Source organism: Macaca nemestrina, chromosome 2 (assembly GCF_043159975.1).
Source record: "Macaca nemestrina isolate mMacNem1 chromosome 2, mMacNem.hap1, whole genome shotgun sequence".
Taxonomy (NCBI): domain Eukaryota; kingdom Metazoa; phylum Chordata; class Mammalia; order Primates; family Cercopithecidae; genus Macaca; species Macaca nemestrina.
The window spans coordinates 141,544,540-141,569,399 of record NC_092126.1 but is presented as its reverse complement, the minus strand read 5'-3'; the positions used below and the strand labels follow the sequence as shown (position 1 = coordinate 141,569,399).

General features: G+C 38.4%; 1 protein-coding gene and 1 long non-coding RNA gene across 18 annotated transcripts in view; one reads left to right on the top strand and one right to left on the bottom strand.

Annotated features, from left to right (window-relative positions):
• Positions 1-5,111, top strand: part of LOC105477604 (uncharacterized) — a 44,345-nt gene extending 39,234 nt beyond the window's left edge. For both annotated transcript variants that reach the window (XR_011620191.1, XR_011620192.1), the window contains exons 3-4: positions 2,909-3,047; positions 4,920-5,111. This is a non-coding gene — a long non-coding RNA (uncharacterized lncRNA). The remainder of the gene's footprint in view (positions 1-2,908; positions 3,048-4,919) is intronic.
• The window catches only part of LOC105477607 (contactin 4), a 1,037,214-nt gene that overhangs the window by 256,185 nt on the left and 756,169 nt on the right, over positions 1-24,860 (bottom strand). The window lies entirely within an intron of this gene.

Genomic DNA, 24,860 nt, shown 5'->3' with positions numbered 1-24,860 from the left:
CACCTTCTTCACACACCTGGGAAGTGGCCAGAAGATGCAAACTCATGTGTTGTCTCTTTCCAGAGTTACTGCTCTGAAGCACCATAATCTATGGCATCTTCAATGATGTCATAAAGTCAGTGAAAAAGAGCTTTCGAATCAGTTACTTGACATGCCAGAGACACAAAAAAAGTTCATTTAAATAAAATTTACACTCAGTGAACATGGAAAGAAATCCACATTTCAACACATAGTGTGATGGGTTGGTATAAGTACTTTGATTTCAAATCTTCTATTCCTCTGCTTTTCTTTGTGAATGGGCATTCAACATGGAGATTTTAAATGTTAGGTGCAAAGTGTGAAGTTGAACAAGGAGAAAACAAACAGAAACAACTCTATTAAGAAGCAGGATTGTTGCCTTGTTAGGAAGGTAGCTAAACAATTACACTTGGGTTGTATTTCCTTTAGCAATTGGTCACTAAAGATATGACTGAATAAATAATGTATGTGTAAAACAAGGAATTAATATTCATGCACCATTGTTTCTCAAAATAGCCTGTCTTTCAAGCTTTATATGCGGTTCATTGACATGTGATGTGTAGAATTTTAAAAAATAAATACCTCTACTTTTTGGTGATTTCATTTGTCAGCATTTTATATAACTTTTCCCAACAGCCATGTGCTAAGGATTGTACAATTGTGTGGCAGATGTGTTTTCATATCATATTTGTGAAGACAGCTGTCCTTTATTCTATGGAATGTAATATCTGAATTTCATTTTTAAATGAGATTAGAAAATATGCTATAGTATTTGGAATGTGTTATCTCATTGAGACTAGAGAGGAAGTGATTTAGCAGTTACGTTCCTGGAGGAGTGGATATGTACAAAGGTCTTAAAGCTGCAATATGCTATCAATAATAAAAAGTCTTAATATAGGAAAACATTTGGAATTCAGGTCATGGAGTAAATCAGAGAGTAAGGGGAAAATGTCCACATATTTCTTGTCTGGGAAATTTTTAAATATTTAGAGCTGGGGAAGAAGTATCTTACCGTAAATACCTGAATATAGTCTAGAGGAAATAAAATCAAGAGGGTCCAAGACCTTTTTTGAGAAGTAATTAACAGTAAATAAGAAACAGTAATTTATTTAGGTCATAATTAATGGACTAGCCATTACACATATGGACAGGAAGAACTGAAGCTATTCACAGAGTGGGATGACTCAGAGGAAGGTATAAAAAGTTAAGTTTTAAAATGGCCAGGAAAGGTTAATGAGATAATATCACACATCATAGCTTGTTAAGAATCCACAGAGAGAAGAGAGAAAAGAAAAAAGGAAAAATGATACAGTAACCATGCATGTAATACATGTATTATTTAATGCAAGTCAAAAAATACCAATTCACTTTTTTCCTGACTTGGGTAGACCTGGATTCTATTAATTCTCCCAGGGTGGCCTTGGAACAAGAAATTGTCAGCACTAGTTCCCTTTGTTATTGCTTCCTTTTGAAAGAAGCAATCAGTAAGGAGATCAATATCAACTTGGAAAAATGGTCAAGTGATATATCTGTTATGAATATGATCTCCATAATGATGATTGCACCATTTATAAAAAGAAAAGCGGTATTTTTGGAGAGTAACTTTAAAAACCCACTATCATGCAGCAAATTTAAAGTTATCTCTTGACTCTCTGCCATTTGCTCCCTGTGTGTGTGTGTGTGTGTGGATGCACACTTTATGGCTTCCTGGATTGAAGAGACTTGTAGTGAAAATAAATCTAAATTTACAAAACCTGAGTTTCTTTTTTTTTTCCCTGTGAAAATAAATTTATTTTTATTTTTTTAAATTAATTAATTATTATTATTATACTTTAAGTTCTAGGGTACATGTGCATAACGTGCAGGTTTGTTACATGTATATACTTGTGCCATGTTGGTGTGCTGCACCCATCAACTCATCACCACCCATCAACTCATCATTTACATCAGGTATAACTCCCAATGCAATCCCTCCCCCCTCCCCCTTCCCCATGATAGGCCCCGGTGTGTGATGTTCCCCTTCCCGAGTCCAAGTGATCTCATTGTTCAGTTCCCACTTGTGAGTGAGAACATGCGGTGTTTGGTTTTCTGTTCTTGTGATAGTTTGCTAAGAATGATGGTTTCCAGCTGCATCCATGTCCCTACAAAGGACACAAACTCATCCTTTTTTATGGCTGCATAGTATTCCATGGTGTATATGTGCCACATTTTCTTAATCCAGTCTGTCACTGATGGACATTTGGGTTGATTCCAAGTCTTTGCTATTGTGAATAGTGCCGCAATAAACATACGTGTGCATGTGTCTTTATCGCAGCACGATTTAGAATCCTTTGGGTATATACCCAGTAATGGGATGGCTGGGTCATATGGTACATCTAGTTCTAGATCCTTGAGGAATCGCCATACTGTTTTCCATAATGGTTGAACTAGTTTACAATCCCACCAACAGTGTAAAAGTGTTCCTATTTCTCCACATCCTCTCCAGCACCTGTTGTTTCCTGACTTTTTAATGATCGCCATTCTAACTGGTGTGAGATGGTATCTCATTGTGGTTTTGATTTGCATTTCTCTGATGGCCAGTGATGATGAGCATTTTTTCATGTGTCTGTTGGCTGTATGAATGTCTTCTTTTGAGAAATGTCTGTTCATATCTTTTGAGCAACGGCAGCAAAAGCCAAAATTGACAAATGGGATCTCATTAAACTAAAGAGCTTCTGCACAGCAAAAGAAACTACCATCAGAGTGAACAGGCAACCTACAGAATGGGAGAAAATTTTTGCAATCTACTCATCTGACAAAGGGCTAATATCCAGAACCTCAAACAAATTTACAAGAAAAAAACAAAAAACCTGAGTTTCAAAGCCATATTTTTTACATTCTTTCCACTTAGGAAGAAGGAAGACTGGACTTCCCTGTAAGAGAGTATATAGCAAGAGGAAGAACTGCATGATGGTTTAACACTCTGCTTTTGGAGTCAGAAGGACCTCAGTACAAACTTAGCACTCTTACTTTCTACCTGTATGATGTAGGTGAGTTACTTAATCCCCTTGAACTTCAATTCTCACTTCTAATGTCAGGACATTAATTCCTATCTCATAGGACTTTCTGAAGATTAAGATTACGCATGTAAAGCACTTAAGATGCTGCCTGGTCCAAAGTCAGTAGTCTACAAATGTTAGCACTATCAGTATTATCTTTGAGCATCCAAAGGAAAGTTTACAGAAAGTGACTCACTGGGAGTAACTTCCACCAGATAAAGTAGTCAAGTCAACCCTACTGTGGCAAAAAACAAAACAAAACAAAAAACTGATTTTAAGACTTAAAATATATCCTCTTCTGCTAGTCCTAATTATGTTTTCAAGTCAAGATTGATGCTGAAGTGAATCAGATATCTTATCCTTTACATTGCATGAACTGTATTCTTTATAACACATTTAAGGTATATGCACATATACCCTGGATTCAGATAATTCTTCATGAGAAATTCTTCCTATAATCTTATGGTCTGAGAAATCTTGTGTTACTTAAAAATATTGTTTCTATAAAACAGTAAAATTTATATTTCTCTATCTTTTTAAAACTTTAAATTTAGGGGTACATGTGCAGGTTTGTTACAGGTAAACTTTGGTCATGGGGGTCTGTTGTACAGATTATTTCATCACCCAGGTATTAAGCCCAGAACCCATTAGTTATTTTTCCTGATCCTCTCCCTCCTCCCGCCCTCCACCATCTAATAGGCCCCAGCATGTGTTGTTCCCGTTTATGTGTCCATGTGTTCTCATCCTAGCTCCCACTTGTAAGGGAGAACATGTGGTATTTGGTTTTCTGTCAACTTGCTGAGGATAATGGCCCAGTACCTTTTTTAAAGGATATAAAAACATGTGATTTTTGGCTGGGCACAGTGGCTCATGCCTGTAATCACAGCACTTTGGGAGGCTGAGGCAGGCAGATTACTTGAGGTCAGGAGTTCGAGACCAGCCTGGCCAACACAGGGAAACCCTGTCTCTACCAAAAATACAAAAATTAGCTGGGTCTGGTGGCATGTGCCTGTAGTCCCAGCTGCTCAGGAGGCTGAGGCAGGAGAATTGCTTGAACTTGGGAGACGGAGGTTGCAGTGAGCCGAGATCGCACCACTGCACTCCAGCCTGGGTGACAGAGCAAGACTCCATCTAAAAACAAAAACAAAAACCTGACATTAATTACCCCAGTTTGTTGGCAGTCTAAAGTAAGGGACCAGGAGGCCGGGCGTGCCTGTAGTCCCAGCTACTCGGGAGGCTAAGGCAGGAGAATGGCGTGAACCTGGGAGGCGGAGCTTGCAGTGAGCCGAGATCACGACACTGCACTCCAGCCTGGGTGACAGAGTGAGACTCTGCCTCAAAAAAATAAATAAATAAATAAATAAATAAATAAATAAATAAATAAATATAAAATAAATAAAATAAAATAAAATAAAATAAATAAAAAATAAAATACAAATAAAGTAAGGGACAAAAACCTTTTTTTGGACACTGAGTCTTGCTCTATTGCCCAGGCTGGAGTGCAGTGGTGTGATCTCAGCTCACTGCAACCTCTGCCTCCTGGGTTTAAGTGATTCTCCTGCCTTAGCCTCTGGAGTAGCTGAGATTACAGGCACCTGCCACCATGCCCGGCTAATTTTTGTATTTTTAGTAGAGATAGGTTTCCCACGTTGGCCAGGCTGGTCTCAAACTCCTGACTTCAAGTGATCCGCCCGCCTCGGCCTCCCAAAGTACTGGGATTACAGGTGTGAGCCACCGCACCTGGCTGGGACCAAAATGTTATGCTAGGTCTAATATTCCTAAGTCAGTGTACACTTGAGATACAAATGACTCATTCACAGAAATGACTTCTGACCTTTTTATTTCCTTTTTTTTTTTTTTCAGAGCCTCTAATTCTGCAGCCATGAACATCACTATGAAAATCCTTAATACACTTATTTCATAGTAAAAGGCAAGGATTATTCAGAGCTGTCCTAGGTGCTGATTCCAGCCCTCACAGTGTTCTCTCTACAACTGCCTGAGTTTTTTCTTACCCTGTTCAGTTACACCAAATAAAACCTTACAATTTAGATATTACTTTGGAATTACAAAAATATCATTTTAAACCATAAATACCTTCAAAAGTATGACCTTGCTATTAATCATTTTCAGTGAAGAGTGAATTAATTCAATCAGGTTGCTTTCACTTAACAAGTAAGTAAGAGCGGTATGGAGTCTTCAAATGTAAGTTTTGAATAACCAAAGAAGAATCAAAGGAAAATTTAATCTATGAAATAGTGGAGAAGGCAAAACAGTGCTGAGAAAGTTCAAGAAGGATAATGACTTAAAAAACTGGATGAGGAAAGTGGTGTGTGGAGACTGCCAAAGACAAATTTGCCTAGGGTCAGCAATCCTCTATTTAGCAAAATGGAAGGTTATTCTCCTCTTTCTCTTCTTGAACCACATTACTAGATCATACATCACTCTTTGTTTCCAGGAACAAAACCTAGGCAAGAATTAAAAATAGCATAATCAATATTACATGTTAAGAAGGCTTCTTAACTTTGGCAATTTAACCACTTTATAAATATTATCTATTTAGAAGGATGTTAAGGCCAGTTCCATCCAGCTTAGCTAAATAACATAATTTCTCAATTTCTATGTATTTATTCATTCAGTCTTCACCACAACTCTTTGAGGTGGGTTCTATTACTATTCTCATTTAACAGAAAGAAAAATAAACATCCAAGAGCTTAGATTAGAATCCGGATTTTCCCGACCCAGAAGTCCCTATATATAACTTCTATTCTATATCAAATTAAATAACAGGGATGAAACCATACTTGTTGATGGTCTGTTTGACTGTTTGAGATTCTCACACTTTTTCACCCCTCAACTATTATTTTCTTGACTTTACAGAAAATAAAGGTTGCTTGGCTGCCCTTTTCTCTGGGAGCATACAGCATTCCTGATAGCTATTTTTATTTCTCATTTTAGTTCTTTCCTTTTCCTCATTTCTTTGACATACTCTATTTTATCTAGACCTTTGTGCTATTTAAGAGGCCAAAGAACAACTCAATTTAAAATGTCTGAGTTTCCCTGTGTGTTCCACAAAAATGTACACCTATGTAACTCATGAGGTTACTGCAATTAGTGAGATATGGCATCGTTAATAATGTTGTTCTCCTTCGGAGACAGGTGCCCTAACATGCAAGCTATTATTACCAGCATTTTTCTCTACGGGAGCTCATCTCTTTTCCCATATCATCCTGACTCAGGAGTGTTAATGGTTAGGCAGCTGCATTCTTTATCTTTGGTTTCATACTTACACAACACAAAGAGAAACAAAGGTTTCAGAAAGGCATTTGGCCTAGTAAATTTCCGAATAAAATATGGACCCTTCGCTGTGCTCTGCAAAGGCCCTTCAGGATGCAGTCCCTGCCTGCGTCCCTGGCTTTGTTCCCAGCCACTTCCCTTGTTACTAATTTATACCATAATGGCCACATTTTGCTTTCTGTTCTTCAACCACTTTGCAGCTAACCCAGTCTCAGGACCCTTGTCCTTGCTGTTCCCCTTGTTTGGAGTGCTCTTCCCCATTCTTTGGCTTATCATGTTTAGTCATTAGGAACCAACTCAAATGCCCCTTCTTCAGAGCAGCAGTACCTGAGGGCTTAAGTAAAGTCAACCATGACCTGGCTCCAGTTACTCTCTGTCACATCCCCTCTTTACTACATCCTTCCCAGCAATCACCACCACCATCATCTGCAACTACGGTTCTCATTTGTGTACTTTACTGTCTCCATTCCCTCCCCAAATAAAAGCTCACTGTGAGGCAGGAATCTTGCCAGTTTTTATGAGGCTATAGCCAATGCCCAAAACAGTGTCTGATACATAGGAGATACTTAATTAGTTTTGTTGAACACTGCTCTTCTTCCTGTTTCACAGGCTGTGGTGGTGGTCAGTGAGAACTGTTGGACTAGGGTGAACTTCCTTGTATTTGTCCTCATGACACACTGTTTTCCAGTATCGTGGCTACAAAGGACCTTTGTATGCTCAATAGCCAGGGATGCTCTGGAGAATAACTTCAAGAAAAGGTGTCCAATCAAGGGCATGGAGCCACCTACTCTCCCGCATCCCCTTCCTTAAAAGGAAAGCTAAGAGATAAACTAAAATTGGAATGTAATCAGCATATGAAATGCAGTTATTTCTTTGCAAAATAAATACCCTCCCACCCAGTCGCCCACTCACCCCTGCCCCAGGGAATGCCAGAGATGATGAAAACATGAAACAACTCCTTGCAAATTGCATGGGCCTATTATTTGTGATTAGGGCTGTTATCAGTCAGTCAGTGATATATCATACAATTATCTTTTCTTCATCTAGTGTAATAATTTTATAACTGATAGACTTATGATCATTATAGCTTTGACGGAAAGAAATATGATTCTTCATTTTGAATTTTACTTTATAGCCTTTATTCCTCCCCAATGAAAATTAAAATTAGCAGGTTGTAATTCATTGTACCAATCTTCTTAATAAACAGGCACCTTAGAAGGCAAATCAGACACATTCAAGTAACACCAGAATGAATATTCTCTGAAGAAAATGCTGAAAAGTTATGCATCAAGAGGCCATGATAAAGTCAGTAATCTACAGAAAAGGCCTTGGAAACGTATTACTAAATGGAGACGTAAGGGCCACAGATCATGATCAAACCCCAGAGACTACAAATCTGTGAGCCATACAATTGGTCATGAAAAACCCTGCTTCGAAGTGAAAGAAATCTCTTCATCTCAAACTTTTTCATTCAATTTCTTTTCTTTTTATTAACCTTTCAGGAATATAAACCTAGGCAGTGAACTCACTACCATATTTGCTTACACTTAGTGGCAGTGGATACAATCTCTTAAGAAAGAGGGGGCAGTTTCTCACTTCCTACTTGTGAATGAAACTAGATCAACGTTCAAGTAATTATACCTTCTCTTAATTCTATCCAAAGAGTAGGTATTTTTTTCCTCCAAGAAGCTTGGGAGGAAACTGCACTGATATTTACTTTAAAAGGAGAGGCAGATGTTACCAGTACTTCCTGGTATCCATGCTCTGCAGAAAAAGTTTTGCTTTCAAAGCTAATAGAAGACTCTTCACTATGTACTCAGTTTCAGGTTTTTGAACTAATAAAGTAGGCATTTCATTACAAAATGCCAGTCATGCTTAGATCATTGCTCCTAAGAAACTGGACATGCTTTTTGCATCATAGCTATTTTAGGGAAATCAAAGGTATGGGGAGTAACAGGTTTGTTTAATCACTGGCTCAACAAGGGCTGTTTCTCTCTCTTTTCCATCCTCTTTGAGTATAAAGTGTATCTTGGGATACTGGAAGCTGAATTCGCTGCATACCAGTTAAAAATTTTTAAGGGCAAAAAAAAAAAAGAGTTCTGTATATAAATGAAATTCCCAGATGAGGAGCAGCTGTTATTTATGTTGAATTTACGTTGCTTCGGCAACTTCAACCATATATTTTTATCTCATTTAATTACAGTTTTGAAAATAAAACCATCATCAAATATACATGCAAGCTATGTGTGTATTCATCATCTATTTAGATTTTGCAATGGGTGCTGTTTCCCTGTTCTCATTTTCACAAAGAAGAATCAGAGATAAGGCTGCAGTGTGTTAAACCTGTCAATTCTTTGAAATGCCATTGCTCATGCCCCTTGCTCTTAAGTGCACTTTGTGGTAGTTAAGAACCAATATTCATTCATTCAATACCTACAATATGCCTACTATTGGCACCTATCATAATGCCAGCCACTGTTTTAGATACTGGGGATACATCACTGACAACACAAAACAAAGCAAAATCTCTCTTCTCAAAGAGCTTTATGTGGGTAAGAGATGACAAACTAAATACATAAATCACACACATTGTCGTTGATGCGCACTACAGAAAAAAAAGCTAGGGAAACTGGACAGGGGATGTTAATATGAAAATTTGAAAAGAAGAAGTAATATAAAGTAGAACGTTTCTGCTTTCCATCCTACTTCTAAGTGCGGGAGGATAAATCACTCCCCCCTTTGCCAACTCAGCTCTCGTCCCCCACCGAGGCTGCCAAGAAGGGCGCAGAGTAGTGCCAAGTGACACAGCAGTCCTGATTTAGTTTGGTACTTTCTTATTTATAACTGATGGGGAAGTCATCTTAGTTCATGTAACACCTGAGGAAACTAATAAATAAGCATTTTCACCTTATATCTAAAAGTTAAAAACAGCTCCCTAGCAAAACAAAACTTCTCAGCTGCTGAAGAAGTGGGAGAAACTGAGGAGACATGTGAAATACACACTGATTTGCTAAGAGAAGACAATTAACAAACTAGCATGGTGATCATCTGTGTCAGCAATGGATGGTTACTGTTTTCTGCCTCCGAAATCCTATGAAGTCAGAGGATTTCAGTTAGGAAGATCTTCCCATCCTTTGTGCGGCCTGACACCCCTCCCTTCTTCAATATTACTTGTGGTGCCATGTGTGGAAGATGTTGTGAGGAATACGAAGACCAACATGGTCCCTGACCTCAAGACGTTTACAATCCAGATATGATAGGCACATCCATGGCTCTACTGTAAGGTATAAAGAAAGTATGTAGAGCATTGCTGTAAGAGTGTAGAGTAAATGCTGTAGAGTATTAGAAAGTGCCATGAGAGTAGAAAAAACAGTCTACTTTTTGCTGGCGGGGATCACCCAATCAACATTCCATCTTCACAGACTGCGGACCCAGAACAATGAGGATAAAGGGACTTGAGTTTTCAGTTTAGTTCTGGGATAAAAACCTGGCCAATTTCCCCCCTTTGGCATCCACGACCTGGTTCCTCTCAATCTCCACCTCGGCCCTGCTCACTGTCCCCACTGTTTTTTTTTTTTTTTTTTTTTTTTTTTGAGAGAGTCTCGCGCTGTCACCCAGGCTGGAGTGCAGTGGCCCGATCTCAGCTCACTGCAAGCTCCGCCTCTCCGGTTCAAGCCATTCTCCTGCCTCAGCCTCCCGAGTAGCTGGGACTACAGGCGCCCGCCACCTCGCCCGGCTAGTTTTTTTTTTGTATTTTTAGTAGAGACGAGGTTTCACCGTGTTGGCCACAATGGTCTCGGTCTCCTGACCTCGTGATCTGCCCCCCTCGGCCTCCCAAAGTGCTGGGATTACAGGCGTGAGCCACCACACCCAGCCTACTGTCCCCATTGTTTTTAATGCAGGTCATTGTGCACAGACAGTGCCAAGGTACAGCCTCACCTCACCACAAGGCACAACTGGATTCTCATGAGAGCTCTGGCATCAAGTGAGTTCAAGAGAGTTACTCAAACCCAGACTTTAACAATATTGAGACTACTCATACTCTGGTTTTCAAAAATATGAGCCAAGCTAATATCTAGCTACATTCTCATTTTCCACATCAGAGCACTGGCCTGTCATCTTTCCATCTTCACAACATTGCTCCTGAGATCATTTTCTGTTCTGATTTCTTTGGGTTTGTCTTTGCCTTGCAACTTTAATAGTGCAGTTTTCGGCAACTGAATTGTAGCGCAACTCCAATTGCTCTTCTGTAACGAGAAACTTTACAGCTGCAAACCTCACGTGGCACTTGAATTTCCACAGGCTTCTTTAAAGATTGTAGACGAAGCCACAGTGATCAGGATGCTACACAGTGCAGCAACTGACGCTTTTTTTTCCTTCTCTTTTTTGAGACTGAGTCTCGCTCTGTCGCCCAGGCTGGAGTGCAGTGGCTCCATCTCGGCTCACTGCAACCTCTGCCTCCGGGGTTCACGACTTTCTCCTGCCTCAGCCTCCCAAGTTGCTGGGACTACAGGCGCCTGCCACCGCGACTGGCTAATTTTTATATTTTTAGTAGAAATGGGGTTTCGCCTTGTTAGCAGGAATTTTTTTTTTTTTTTTTTGACAGAGTTTTGTTCTTGTTGCACAGGCTGGAGTACAATGGTGCAGTCTCGATTCACTGCAACCTCCGCCTCCCAGGTTCAAGCAATTCTCGTGCCTCAGCCTTCCAAGTAACTGGGATTACAAGCTCCTGCCACCAAGCCTGGCTAAATTTTTTGTATTTTCAGTAGAGACGGGGTTTCACCATGCTGGCCAGGCTGGTCTTGAACTCCTGACCTCAGGTGATCTGCCTGCCTCTGCCTCCCAAAGTGTTGGGATTACAGGCGTGAGCCACCATGCCCGGCCGATAAAGATATTTTTAAGTGTCCCTAAAATAGCCGGACATGGTGTTGTGTGCCTATAATTCCAGCTACTTGGGAGGCTGAGGCAGGAAGATTGCTTGAGTCCAGGAGTTTGCGACCAGCCTGGGTAACACAGAGAGACCTTGTCTCATGCTCAAAATATGTGGGTGTGGTTGGGTGAGCTAGTGAAGATATTACAGATCTCAGGTATCCTGGTCCTTAAGTGGTAAGAGCAATGCTCACACCTTTCTTGCCTAGTTGGTTGTTAGCTAATTCAGCCACTTGTAGGTTGCAGTAAAAATAGTAGTATTTAGAGCCAAGATTTACTGAGTGCTTCCCATGTGCTAGGCACATATCCTAAGTGTTTTTCACGTATTAACAATATATAAAATCGAATCCTCTGAACAATCCATAAAGTGGGTAATTTTATATTCCTTTTTATAGATAAGGAAACTGATGCCTTAACAGCAAAATAAATTGTTCAAGTACACATGGGTAGTAAATGATAATGCCAGAATGCTAACCCAGGCTGTCTTTCTCCAGATAAACTGATGGTTTTTCCTCATTCTAAATGTTTTATTGTGTGACATATTAGGCAAACAAAGAAAACAAATAATGTTTATGCAGAGTTATAAGAATACTAAGGTGCACACCTGTGATCCTAACACCCAGTGTAACAAATGAAGCACTGCCAGTAATGTTGAAACCTCTGTGTATTCCTCCCTGACTGTACCCCCACTGCTGATTATTTTGTTTGTCATGTGTTTCTTCCTTATGGTTTTATCACACATATATGTGTGTGCGTTTGTGTGTGTGTGTGTGTGTGTCTGTGTGTATGCAGACACATGCACAAATATATATATCCCTAAATAATGTATTGTTTGGCCTTGAAAGTAATTTGTACTTCATAAAAATGGAGTTGTACTATGTATTCCTCTAACACTTGCTATTTTTACTCAACATTATTCCTTTGAGTCTTAGTCTCAATGGGTGTAGCTGTGGTTCATTCATTTTCATTGTGTGGTAATGGTTCTTTATAAGAATTTACTGCCAGGCTCAGTGGCTCTCACCTGTAATCCCAGCACTTTGGGAGGCCAAAGCAGGTGGATCACCTGAGGTCAGGAGTTCGAGACCAATCTGGCTAACACGGTGAAATCCTGTCTCTACTGAAAAATACAAAAAATTAGCCAGGTGTGGTGGCAGGCGCCAGTAATCCCAGCTTCTCCAGAGCCTGAGGCAGGAGAATCACTTGAACCCAGGAGGCGGAGGTTTCAGTGAGCCAAGATCGCACCTCTGTGTCAGAAAGAAAAAAAAAAATTTCCACAGCTAATATAGTTAATATATTATTTCCACTGTCCATCAATAGTTCTTTTCCCACTTACTTGCTATTATAAACTAAACTGGTATAAAAGGCCTGTGTCTTGCACATATTTCCAAGCGTTTCCTTGGTTTAGAGTGTGTATATTTAAGAGTATAAAATACAAGTTTAGATTTATAAGTTCACAAGGTATTTATACAATCTGTTTTCTAAAATAGTTGGGACAATTTCAATCTTGTCTCCCTAAATGAGAATTCCTGTTGTTCCTCAACAACACTTATTATTTTAGTTTATGTCAATCTGGTGTCTGAAATGATAATTCTTGATTTCTAATTTGCATCCCTTTGATGATTAATAAAGCTGGTTTTTCATATATTTATGGGCCATTCACATTTCATCATTCTGAAAATGCCAGTTCATATCATTTACCCAGTTATATAAAAGATTTTTATTTTTCTTACTGACTCATTGGAGTTCTTTATTTACTTGGGAACCTTTATTTGTTACATTTTTACAAATGTCTTCTCCTACTATATCTCTGTCTTTTTCATTCTCTGGTATTCTTTGATAAATGACAGGCCTATGAATTCATCAGTCTTTTCTTTAAGGCTAACATTCATAATTTCTTACTTAAGAAACTCGTCTTTATCTTGAAGTCATACAGATATTCGCCTACATTTTTTTTTCTAAAAGTATTAAAGTTTTGTGTTCTCATTTAAGTCAAGTCATTTACATCAGTTTGTGTTCTCAATTGCTTTCAGCCACAGCACCATACTGCTGGGTGTCTACAGTCAATTTGCATTGCTGGCAGTAGCTATGTTCTCAGCAAAGTTGCCCCAGGCACTGAATTAGTGACTACTAAACAATAGGGGAAATACAGGGTTAGGTTTCTGCGAGTCTCTGGTCATACCATTTTCATCAACCAATCAATACATAACCTTGCTTTACTTGTTTCTATTTGAAGACATGGTATTTAATATATAATGCTGACTCATTAACATTGAATTCGTGGTCTGAAAGAAGCTCATCTGACACGTATTTTTTTCTGTGAGGCACAACTTTCTTGTGCTTATGAACACTAGACAGCACCTCAGTGCTATTCCCTTGGGCTATTTTAAACAGTGAAATCACCAACAAAAAAGCACAAAAATGCAAACAATGTGCCACTAAATAGACAGCAAAAAGCACACTTGTTTATACACCTAGAGCTAAAACAAGAAGGCAGAGTGTCACTTTGTTCAACCTCAGCTGGGAAAATAAGTGTTGGGTGACTTAAATATTTTGCTGCTCTTCATATGTCCACAAATGACCACAAAGGCTCCAAAAGTATTGATGTGCGGGTTACCAATAGATTTCAGGGATGGGCACTTGGTGGGCACTGGATAAATGTTACTGTTAAATATATTGTCTTAGCCCATGCTTCAGGTATAAAAATGATTATGAAAAAGATGATAATGATAGTAACAATAATAATTTAAAATCGTAATAATGGCAAGAACAAAATTAGAAGTAGTGGTAATAATAAGAGTAGCAGCAATCAGACCAATAATGATATGTTTCCTTATATTTTTAGAGTACTTATGTTTAGCAAATAGAGAAAACTACAACATTTTTACTAATAACTCATTTGATTATGAAAACATCTCGGTAAGCAGACATGGATGGCATTAAGTATAAACTTTAATTGTAGAAGATATTTGAAACTCAGAAAAGTTAAGAGGTTTGCTTGGAGTTAAACCTCTAATAAGTAAATTGTCTAGGACCAGAATAAAAAACACTTTCAGGGGAGACTACAACCTTCTTGAGGGCAAAAATAACAACTCATATTTCCTAGGCTCCCAAAACCTACCTCAGTGCCTGACAGAGTGGACATGCCATGAAATTTTATTCTTAATCATGACAATGATACAAGCAATGCTATATTGGATTGAAGAGCAGAAGCATGCTATTTTAAAACAGGGACCCATGTTTTAATAATGCTTTATTTTTCTCCCCAGAACATCTTCATTATTTTACTAAGATTCATAATAGGGAAAAATTATCTTATGAAATTGACATACCGTGCCTACAGTGATATGCGAGGCTACAAAGATTCAACAACCTGGTTCAGCTGTGTTATTAATATTGCTCCTCTTGATTAGTGTTAATTGGAATATTTTAATTGATGCAATGTTTCACTGCTTTCACAGCTTGAGTGAGTTGAAGTACAGAGAACAATTTTTCAATAATGAAAACTAACAAAAGTTACCCTGATCTTACTAAGTTCTATATGGAAATACTGTGACAAACAGACATCACAAATTCACTGAATAGAAAATGGGATAAAAACCAGATTCATTCATTCAGTTCTCTTAACATATGTTCATAAAGCAGAGTCCAGATCCTGCTCTAAGGTCATGGAACACAACAATGAACAAAACAGACAAATACTCCTGCCCTTGTGGAAGTGCCCTTGTGGAGCTTACATCTGACCAGGTGAGGCAGGAAAATAATACCATGATAAAAAGTTAAACAGTGTGTTAGTGTGTTAGAAGGTCATGCAGTGGTAAGGGGAAAAACAGTAGAATCAGAGGGATTGAGAGCTGGGAGTAGGAAGGAAGGCTATAATTTTTAAAAATGGACTCAGGGTAAGTTTCAGCAAGTATGTGACATTTGAGTAGAGACTTGAAGGTGGGAAGGGGTTTAGCCAGATGAATGTTTAGGGGAAAACATTCAGGTAGAAGAAAGGGCTCTTAAAGACAGGATTCTGAACATATTTGAGGAACATCGCAGAGTCAGTTTGGCTGGAACAGAATGAATAGGGGAGATACAAGTTAAGACATGGAGTCAGGGAGGTATTGGGACAGAGAGGGGTCCTCTATAAGATCTTTAGTTCCTAGTCTGAGTCAATATGGAAGCCACTGCAGGTTTCTGAACAGAGGAGTGACATGGTTTGACTTATAGTTTTGTAGTTATTCAACTCGATTCTCTTCAACCAGAATGATTGCTTATTACATGTCTGGCAGAGAACTAAGAAATGAAAGATGCAAAAATGAATGAAGATAAAGCTCCTGCCTCTGAAGAACTCCTCATCTTGTAGGAAGATGTGGACAATTACCAGATTCAAAACAGATAATAAGAACTTCAGTGGTATGTAAACAAAATGCTGTGAGATTACAAATAAGAAAGCAAATTATTTTCTTGCAGGATAAAAATAATAAGAAATTACATAACATGCAGTCTAGACCTGAGAAAAATTAAGATTTTAAGAGAAGAAAGAAGAAATAAATAGAATGTTAGGATAAAGAAGAACATGCACAAAGACAAAAAGGCATTAAAAATATGCAGTGTGGTATCCAAAGCAATCTACAGATTCAATACAATTCCTATTAAAATACCAATGTCATTGCTCATAGAATTTTTCTAAATCTTAAAATTAATGTGGAACCAATAAAGCAACCTGTGGTACCTGAATAGCCAAAGCAATCTTATGCAAAAAAAAAAAAAAAAAAAAAAAAAAAAAAAAAAAAAAAAAAGCAGGAGGCATCATATTACCCAACTTCAAATTCTACTACAAGGCTATCAGTAGCCAAAACAGCATGGTACTGGTATAAAAATAGACACATAGATCAAGAGACTAGAACAGATAACCCAGAAATAAAGCCACATACCTACAGCCAACTGAGGTTTGACAAAACTGACAAAAATATACCCTGGGGAAAGGATAACCTATTAAATAAATGGTGCTGGGAAAACTGGATTGTCATATGCAAGAGAATGAAATTGGACCCCTATCTCTCACCATATACAAAAATAAACTCAAGCTATATTAAAGGCTTAATATTACCTACTATGTGCCCATAAAAATCAAAACTTAAAATTTTTTCTAAAAATTACACGTGAAAAAGTTATGACCTGAAACTATAGAAGTTTGAGGCCGGCCTGGCAAACATGGCGAAACCCCGTCTCTCCTGAAAAATACAAAAATTAGCCTGGCATGGTGGCAGGTGCCTGTAGTCCCAGCTGCTTGGGAGGCTGAGGGAGGAGAATCGCTTGAACCCGGGAGGCAGAGGTTGCAGTGAGCCGAGATTGTGCCAGCCTGGGAGACAGAGCGAGACTCCATCTCAAAGAAAAAAAAAAAAGACCTGAAACTATAAAAACACTAGAAGAAAACCTAGGAAAACTCTTGTGGACATTGGCCTATGCAAACAATTCATGACTAAGATCTCAAAAGCAAATGCAACAAAAACCAAAATAGACACATGAAACTTAATTTAAAAGTTTCTGCACAGCCAAAGAAATAATCAGCAGAATGAATAGACAATCTGAAGAATAGAAGGAAATCCTGCAAACTATGCATCCAACAAGGAACTAATATCCAGAATCTTCAAGGAGCTTAACCCAACAACAACAACAAAAACCTATATAACCCTAATAAAAGGCAAAGGACACAGACATTTTTCAAAAGAAGGCATACAAATGGCCAATAAGTATATGAAAAAATGTTCACATCACTAATCATCAGAGAAAAGGAAGTTAAAATTATAGTGAGATATCATCTCACAACCAGTCAGAATGACTACTATTAAAAAGTCAAAAAATAGTATGTTGGTGAGGATGCAGAGAAAGGGAACATCTATATACCATTGGTAGGAGTGTAAATTAGTACAATTCTATGGAAAACAGTATAGAGATTTCTCAAAGAACTGAAAATAGAACTACCATTTGATCAAGCAATCCCACTACTGGGTATATAATCAAAGGAAAAGAAATCATTATATCAAAAAGATACCAGCTGGGTGCGGTGGCTAACACCTGTAATCCCAGCACTTTGGGAGGTTGAGGTGGGTGCAGTACTTGAGCTCAGGAGTTTGAGACCAGTCTGGGCAACACGGCAAGGCCCCATCTCTACTAAAAATACAAAAAAGCAGCCGAGTGTTTTGGTGCATGCCTGTGGTCCTAGCTACTTGGGAGGTTGAGGTGGGAAGATCACTTGAGTGCAGCAGGCAGAGGTTGCAGTGAGCTGAGAGCACACAACTCTACTCCACCCTGGGTGACAGAGTGACACCCTGTCTCAAAAAAAAAAAAAAAAAGAAAAAGATACTTGCATTCACATATTTATAGTAGCCCTATTCATAATAGCAAAGATAAGGAATCAACCTAAAAGTCTATCAACAGATGATTGGATAAAGAAAATGGGAGACAGATACACAGATAGATAGATAGACAGAGACAGATATATGTGTGTGTATATAGTGTGTATACACATGTATATATACACACTATATAAACATACACACACACACAATGGAATACTACTCAGCCGTAAAAAAAGAATAAAATCTTGTCTTTTGTAGCAACATCTATGGAACTGGAGGCCATTATCTTAAGAGAAATAACCCACAAGCAGAAAGTCAAATACCACATGCTGTCAAGTGAGAGCTAAAATGTGTGTACATATCAACATAGAGTGTGAAATAATTGACACTGGAGACTTGGAAGAGTGGGAGGGTGGGAGGGTTTGAGGGATAAAAAAAAAAAACTTAATGGGTACAATGCACATTATTTAGATGATGGTTATACTACAATCCCAGACTTCACCACCACAGGATATATCCATGAAACAAAATGGCACTTTTACCTTCTAAATTTATGCCAAGAAAAAATACTCAGTGTGGTCATCAAACAGTAGTAAGGTGTCTGCACAAAAATAAAAGACATGAAGCAAGAAATGTGAGTAAGGGTCATAGTGTAACAGACATTGTTAACACCCTAGATTTTTACTTTTTCTTCCACAGAATAATCTTACTAAACAGGAATGCCTTAAAAACATTTTATGATTAAGTTGTGAAAGATTAAAAACTATATTGACTTCTTGGAGATTCAGTTCATTCTGGAGAAAAAAACTTTGCAGTAAAGGGACTTGTTTAACTTTAATCTAACATTTCATTTGGGCACTGAACTCCTTGGAGCTCTTTTTTTTTTTGAGGCGGAGTTTCACTCTTGTTGCCCAGGCTGGAGTGCAATGGCGTGATCTTCAGCTCACTGCAACCTCCGCCTCCCAGGTTTAAGAGATTCACCTGCCTCAGCCTCCTGAATAGCTGGGATTACAGGTGCCCACTACCACACCTGGCTAATTTTTGTATTTTTAGTAGAGACAGGGTTTCATCATGTTGACCAGGTTGGTCTCAAACTCCTGACCTAGGTAATCTACCTGGCTTAGCCTCCCAAAGTGTTGGGATTACAGGCGTAAGCCACCACTCCCAGTGTAGCTTTTTAAATTAACATTCTGGGCTGGGAGTGGTGGTTCACACCTGTAATCCCAGTGTTTTGGGAGGCTGAGGCAGGAGGATAGCTTGAGGTCTGGAATTCAAGACCAGCCTGGACAACATAGTGACACTCTGACTTTACAAAAAATTAAAAAATTAGTTGGGCATGGTGGTGCACACCTATGGTTCTAACTACCTAGGAGGCTGAGGCAGGAGGATCACTTGAGCCCAAGAGTTGTAGGCTGCAGTGAGCTTTGATCACGTCCCTGCCCTCTAGCCTGGGTGACAGAGCAAGATCCTATCTCTATGGAAACAACAACAATAACAAAACATTGGGCAGAAGCAGAATTCACCAGTTTGGGAATACTCTCATAAGCAACAAAGGCTATTGTAGGAACTTGAGTATGAAGTAGGGGTGGGGTATTGAGCAACATCATAGTATCTGGGTTTTGGAAAGTTAACTCTTAAGGAATGCTATAAAGTCAGGATGACTACTTTGGGAATACAGCAGTAGAATAGGATGAAGCTAAAAATAAATGCAAACTTTGTTGTCACCTTTCCCTTAATCTCTCTTCAAGAAAATTTTAAAGAACACCCGATCTTATGTAAGGACTTAAGCAATTAACATTTCTTCTGATAAGTCTCAAAGAAAAATGCTAAAACACAATGTGAACTGGTAATGTGTATTCATCTTTATTCAGAACAGTGGTACTAGCCTAAATTAGATTTCATTGAATTAATGTAGCAGTGAGAAAACTTGGGAGTATATTTAGCTTGTGTATTAAGTACGGGTTTTATTTTTAGATTCTAGCTTTTCATTTTTTTTCTCAGAGAAATAAGGGCACATTGAAAACCATACTATAGAATTAAAAGGAATATTGAAAAGTGAATTTAATCAAGCGATATTTTTAGATTAGGGTATGCCAAAAGATTCTGCTTGCTTGCCTTGAAAAAACTTCAAATACATGTCATGCCATACTGATGAGTGCTTCAACTTTTCACACTTTGGTTTCCAGAAAACCTTCAAATATAATCCTTTAAGAAACATCTCCCAATAATTCAATTTTAGTAAGAACTGAAATGATGAAAGAAGGTAAAAGCTACCAACTTCAGTTGGTATAAGTTATAGCGTAGCTTGTTTAAGTCCCTATTTTTGGTCCAAAACCAAGTATTTAACCTAATTAAGATGCACTTGGATTTAATTTAAAAGAAAACAACAAAGACAACCTTAACCTTTACATCTTATGGGTCAAGAAAGTCCCAATCAACAATTCTCTAGTGAGAATAAAAAAATCCTGTTATTTTCTTCAGATATTTCTGTGATTAATAAACTAAGTCTAAGAAAGAGTTATTTATACTTTCTGCAATCATGAACACATAAACATTAGGTGTAAAAGATTACTCACAATCATATGTTATATATTTTTCTTTTTGCATTGATCACATGTACCTATTTTGGATACAAGACAAATTTGAATCAAAAGATACCCACTTGTGGCCTGGTGCAGTGGCTCATGCCTGTAATACCAGCACTTTGGGAGGCCGAAGCAGGCGGATCACAAGGTCAGGAGATCGAGGCAGATCACGAGGTCAGGAGATCAAGACCATCCTGGCTAACATGGTGAAACCCTGTCTCTACTAAAAATACAAAAAATTAGCCAGGCATGGTGGTGGGTGCCTGTAGTCTCAGCTACTTGGGAGGCTGAGGCAGGAGAATGGTGTGAACCTGGTAGGTGGAGCTTGCAGTGAGCCAAGATTGCGCCACTGCACTCCAGCCTGGGCAACAGAGAGAGACTCTATCTCAGAAAAAAAAAAAAGATACCCATTTGTTACTCTAATATAAGACTGCTAGGACTAAAAAAAATGATGCTTCTCACCATTTAACGGAATAGATTATGGAGAGTCCTTTCCTCTGTGGGAATGTCATTGGAGTTGTGAGAAAAAGGTATTAGGAGCACACCAAATCCCAGTTACACAAGTTCCTTTCCACATTTTTTGGAGAGAATAGAGAAGAATGTCAGATGAGAACGGAAAAACAATGGACATAGATGATGTCACTTTGCACCAGACCCTAGAGAGAAGGGGATGGATGTTTGAACTAATGCCACCAGGAAAAGGTCAGAGCCTCTCAAGATCAGTGTCAGCCTGTCAGGTCCAATTTTGGTATTTAATCTGCCTAATTTAGATTATTTGCTCATGACTATGACACTTTAAAAATAGTAACTTTTTTTCAGGTTATTTAATCATTTAAATATTCCAGTGGGCTTGATAACTCTTATTAAAACTAGCAGACCATAATAAAACTTACAGAATGGAAATACGTATATTACACAGGAATCTTCTTAACCATGGACAGAGAATTATGGTATTTTAAAGTGTTATGCAATTAATGTTTGTCCCCTCCCCACCCCTCAAGTTCTCTGTTAAAATCCTAACCCCAAAGTGTATTTGGAAGTAGGGCCATTGGTAAGTGATTAGATCACGAGCATGGGGCTCTCATGAATGGGATTAGTCCCCTTAATAGACCCCACAGAGCCCTGTTGCCCCTTCTGCCATGTGAGGGCACAGTGACAAGAAAGCAGTCTGTGAACCTGGAAGTAGTCCCTAACCAGGCATTGAATCTGCTTGTGTCTTGATTTAGTACTTCCCAGGCTCCATAACTGTAAGAAATATATTTCCTTTGTTTGTAAGCCCACAGTCAATGGCAGCTTACAGCAGCCTAAACAGAATTGAAGACGTAAGTTTTCAAAGGACTCAAGAGATGACTTATTTCTATCGCTAAAGGAAGTTGAAGCCTTGAGCTGTCAAGTGATAAGCTGAACATGCCCTATTTGAGGTAGAGCCAGGGTTAGAACCCAATGGAAGAAGATATTTTCAATCTTCTTCCATTCTACCATCTTACACTATGTTAACAGTTATTGCAAAGTTTGTTCTAAAACAGTGATTTTCCGTGAACAAAAAAGGGATTTATTATCAAGAGACTGGGAGTTACTATGTATTGTATCTCCTTTTTGGGACTACACAACATACATTACAGCATCAAAGACTTCCAGAAGTCTTTTAGAAAACAAAGATGTGAACTGTTAATTGTTGCTCTCTCTCTGAGAATCAGTGTCCTTCCTAAGCATACCCTGAGAACTGCTGCAGCAGAGCTTCCTGCCTGTAAGTCTTTTTCTACTGATGGATCAGGCACCAGACATTTTTTGCAGATGTAGAAACATTTCTTTGACGACTTAATTATCTTTGTGGCTCAGAATCTGTAAAACATGGCACATGGTTTTCATTATTTGTTCCAAACTATTGAAAGAGATAAATGAACAGGAAAACATGCCTAACAGATATGGTGAATTTGAAACATGTTAAATTTCTGTATGCTGTAAACTTTATGCTACAAATGTCACCACCAACAAAAATATGCATGGCAGTACATGTTTTTATTTGGTATTTCCAACTAATCATAGCCTACTAGCAAAGTGGCAGGCAGTAGCTGGTCATTTTTCTCAGACAGGAATTTGAGTGATTCATTCTTGAAGATTCATTCACAGGAATGGGTTACTACCTGAATGCTATGTGGGCCCTTTTTTTAAATGTCTCAGAATCTGAAGTTCCACATGATTTTGTTTTCTGCTCCTTATTGTGTAGTCAGTAACTGTAATTAAGGCAAGAAATGGTTACCTTTTCTGTTATTTTTCCTAGATAGCATGGAATAAGGTAATACGGTACTGGTAGCAGCAGTGAGGTGACTGCAAAGTTCTGGAAATGTGGCTGTTGAAACAAATCATTTTTGGAAAATGCAATTAAGAAATGATACTACCAAAACATCCCTCAAATAGTAGTGATTAAGAACCGAAAAGAAAAATCACTGAGGTTCTTGACAGCTTCGATGCTTTCATTAAACCAATTCCATGTCATATTTCATGAAGGCAATCATCAATAATTAAGGGACAAAAATCCAGTAAAACTCAAAGTTACTGGATTTGTTCTGTTATAGATGGAAATAAAGCAAATGGTTGTGAGTAAAATCTAGAAATGGAGAAACATTACTACATTACTAGTAGTAATAGCAAGGTCTTAAAACTTGTTTTTGGACCTCATCTGACAAGGTCTTACAGGTTAATAAAAAAGATTAATAGACTAGATGAATAGATAAGATGATCAACCAGTCTTCATATAGCTTTGGAGAAACAAGCAGAAGCGTGATAGGAATCGAGAGTGAAAAGTGTGACCTTTTTTTCCAGCAAGCAAACCTGTTTCTATTTAGTATGAAGCTAATTGTTAATTTTTTTTTCATTTGAACTCTGTCTTCCTGTTTTGAGCATTTTATACAAGGTTAGCTTTCTTCATTTCATTGCCTATAATGTGGAAATAATTCAGCAACTGAACTTGCAGCTCCTCAGCAACCATAATGAAAACAATAATACTTCCCCAAGGAGGTTACATGTCTCAGGTCATTGGTGGTGTGACAGAGATGTCCCTATCTTTTATGAAAGCTAAGCTCTGCTTTGCAAGTCTTCACTCACCAGAGGAATGTTCCCATAAACACTGGTATTTGAGAATGTATATTTTGAAAACGTGAAGTATAAAAATATCTTATATAAAATTTGAGGGATTTATTATTACTATACCCATTTTAAAACAGCCTAAACTAAGGATTTCTCTCTCCCACCCTATTCTCTCTCATAAGGGTGTGAAGATACTGAAGTTATAACAAAACACTCTTCATTATTAGAAGTGAGTGCTAAGTGAATGGAATTGGTTTTGACAGGTGTCTCTTAGCAAGATGGTTTCTGTAGCTGATTCTTCCTGAAGGACTTCCACATTCAGTGGAATAATGCTATCAAAAATCCGAGTGCATGTGTTAATTCAATTGGCTTTTACCACTCTTGCTTAGGAAGCTCACAACCAGAATTAGCACATATTCAGCATCAAATGAAAAGATATGTGTACCAATCAGTTTTAGATACTTTAAAAACATCTCACTCAAAACTAAGAGTTACATTAATATTCAAGCAAATTAATGTTACTTCTGTCAAACTAGGAGGATCATGGATCTTGAAGGGATTCATCTGTGAAATAAAGATTACATATTAAGCCATTATCACCAAGATTGTTGTGTAGTGGGAATTCCTGTTATTTGCTTCAGACAGTATAACACTTATCATTGTAAAAACATCCAAATTAGAATCCTTGTCAGGAAAATATAGTGTAAAAATACAGTGTAAAAATATGGGCTAAATAAGGGACCCCCAAAAGATATGTCCATGTCGTAAATGCTGGGATGCATGAGTGTGACTTTAATTAGGAAAAGGGACCTAGGCAGATATAAATAAGGTAAGGATTTTAAAACTTTACTTATTTATTTTAAGTTCAGGGGTACATGTGCAGGATGTGGAGGTTTGTTACATAGGTAAACGTGTGCCATGGTGGCTTGCTGCACCTATCAACCCATCTCATAGGAAGGTAAGGATCTTGAGATAAGGAGATCATCCTGGATTATCTAGGTGGGCCCTAAATCCGATGACAAGGGTTTCTAAGAGTAAGGCAGAGGGAGATTAGACAGACAGACAGAGGAGAAGGCAATATGAGGACAGAGGCAGAAATTGGGAAGATGTAGCCACAAGCTCAGGAATGCAAGGGCAGCCATCAGGAGTGGAAGATGCAAAGATTCTTCCCTAAAGCCCCTAGAGGCAGCGTATTCCTATTAAGTTTTGGGCATCTAGCCTCCAGAATTGTAAAAGAATGCATTTCTTTTGTTTCAAGCCACCAAATGTAGGGCAATTTATTATAGTAGCTGAGGAAACTAATATATCAGGTTTGTATTCTTCTTGTCCATGACCTTGGGTGAACTCTAACTTCATCTGTATAGACCTCAGTTTCTAAATCTTTTTTTTTTTGGAGACAGGATCTCACCCCATCACCCAGGTTGGAGTGCAGTGGCACAATCACAGGTCACTGCAGCCTCGACCTCCTGGGCTCAGGTGATCCTGCCCCTTCAGCCTCCTGAGTAGCTGGGACTAGAGGCACATGCCACCATGCTCAGCTTTTTTTTTTTTTTTTTTTTTTT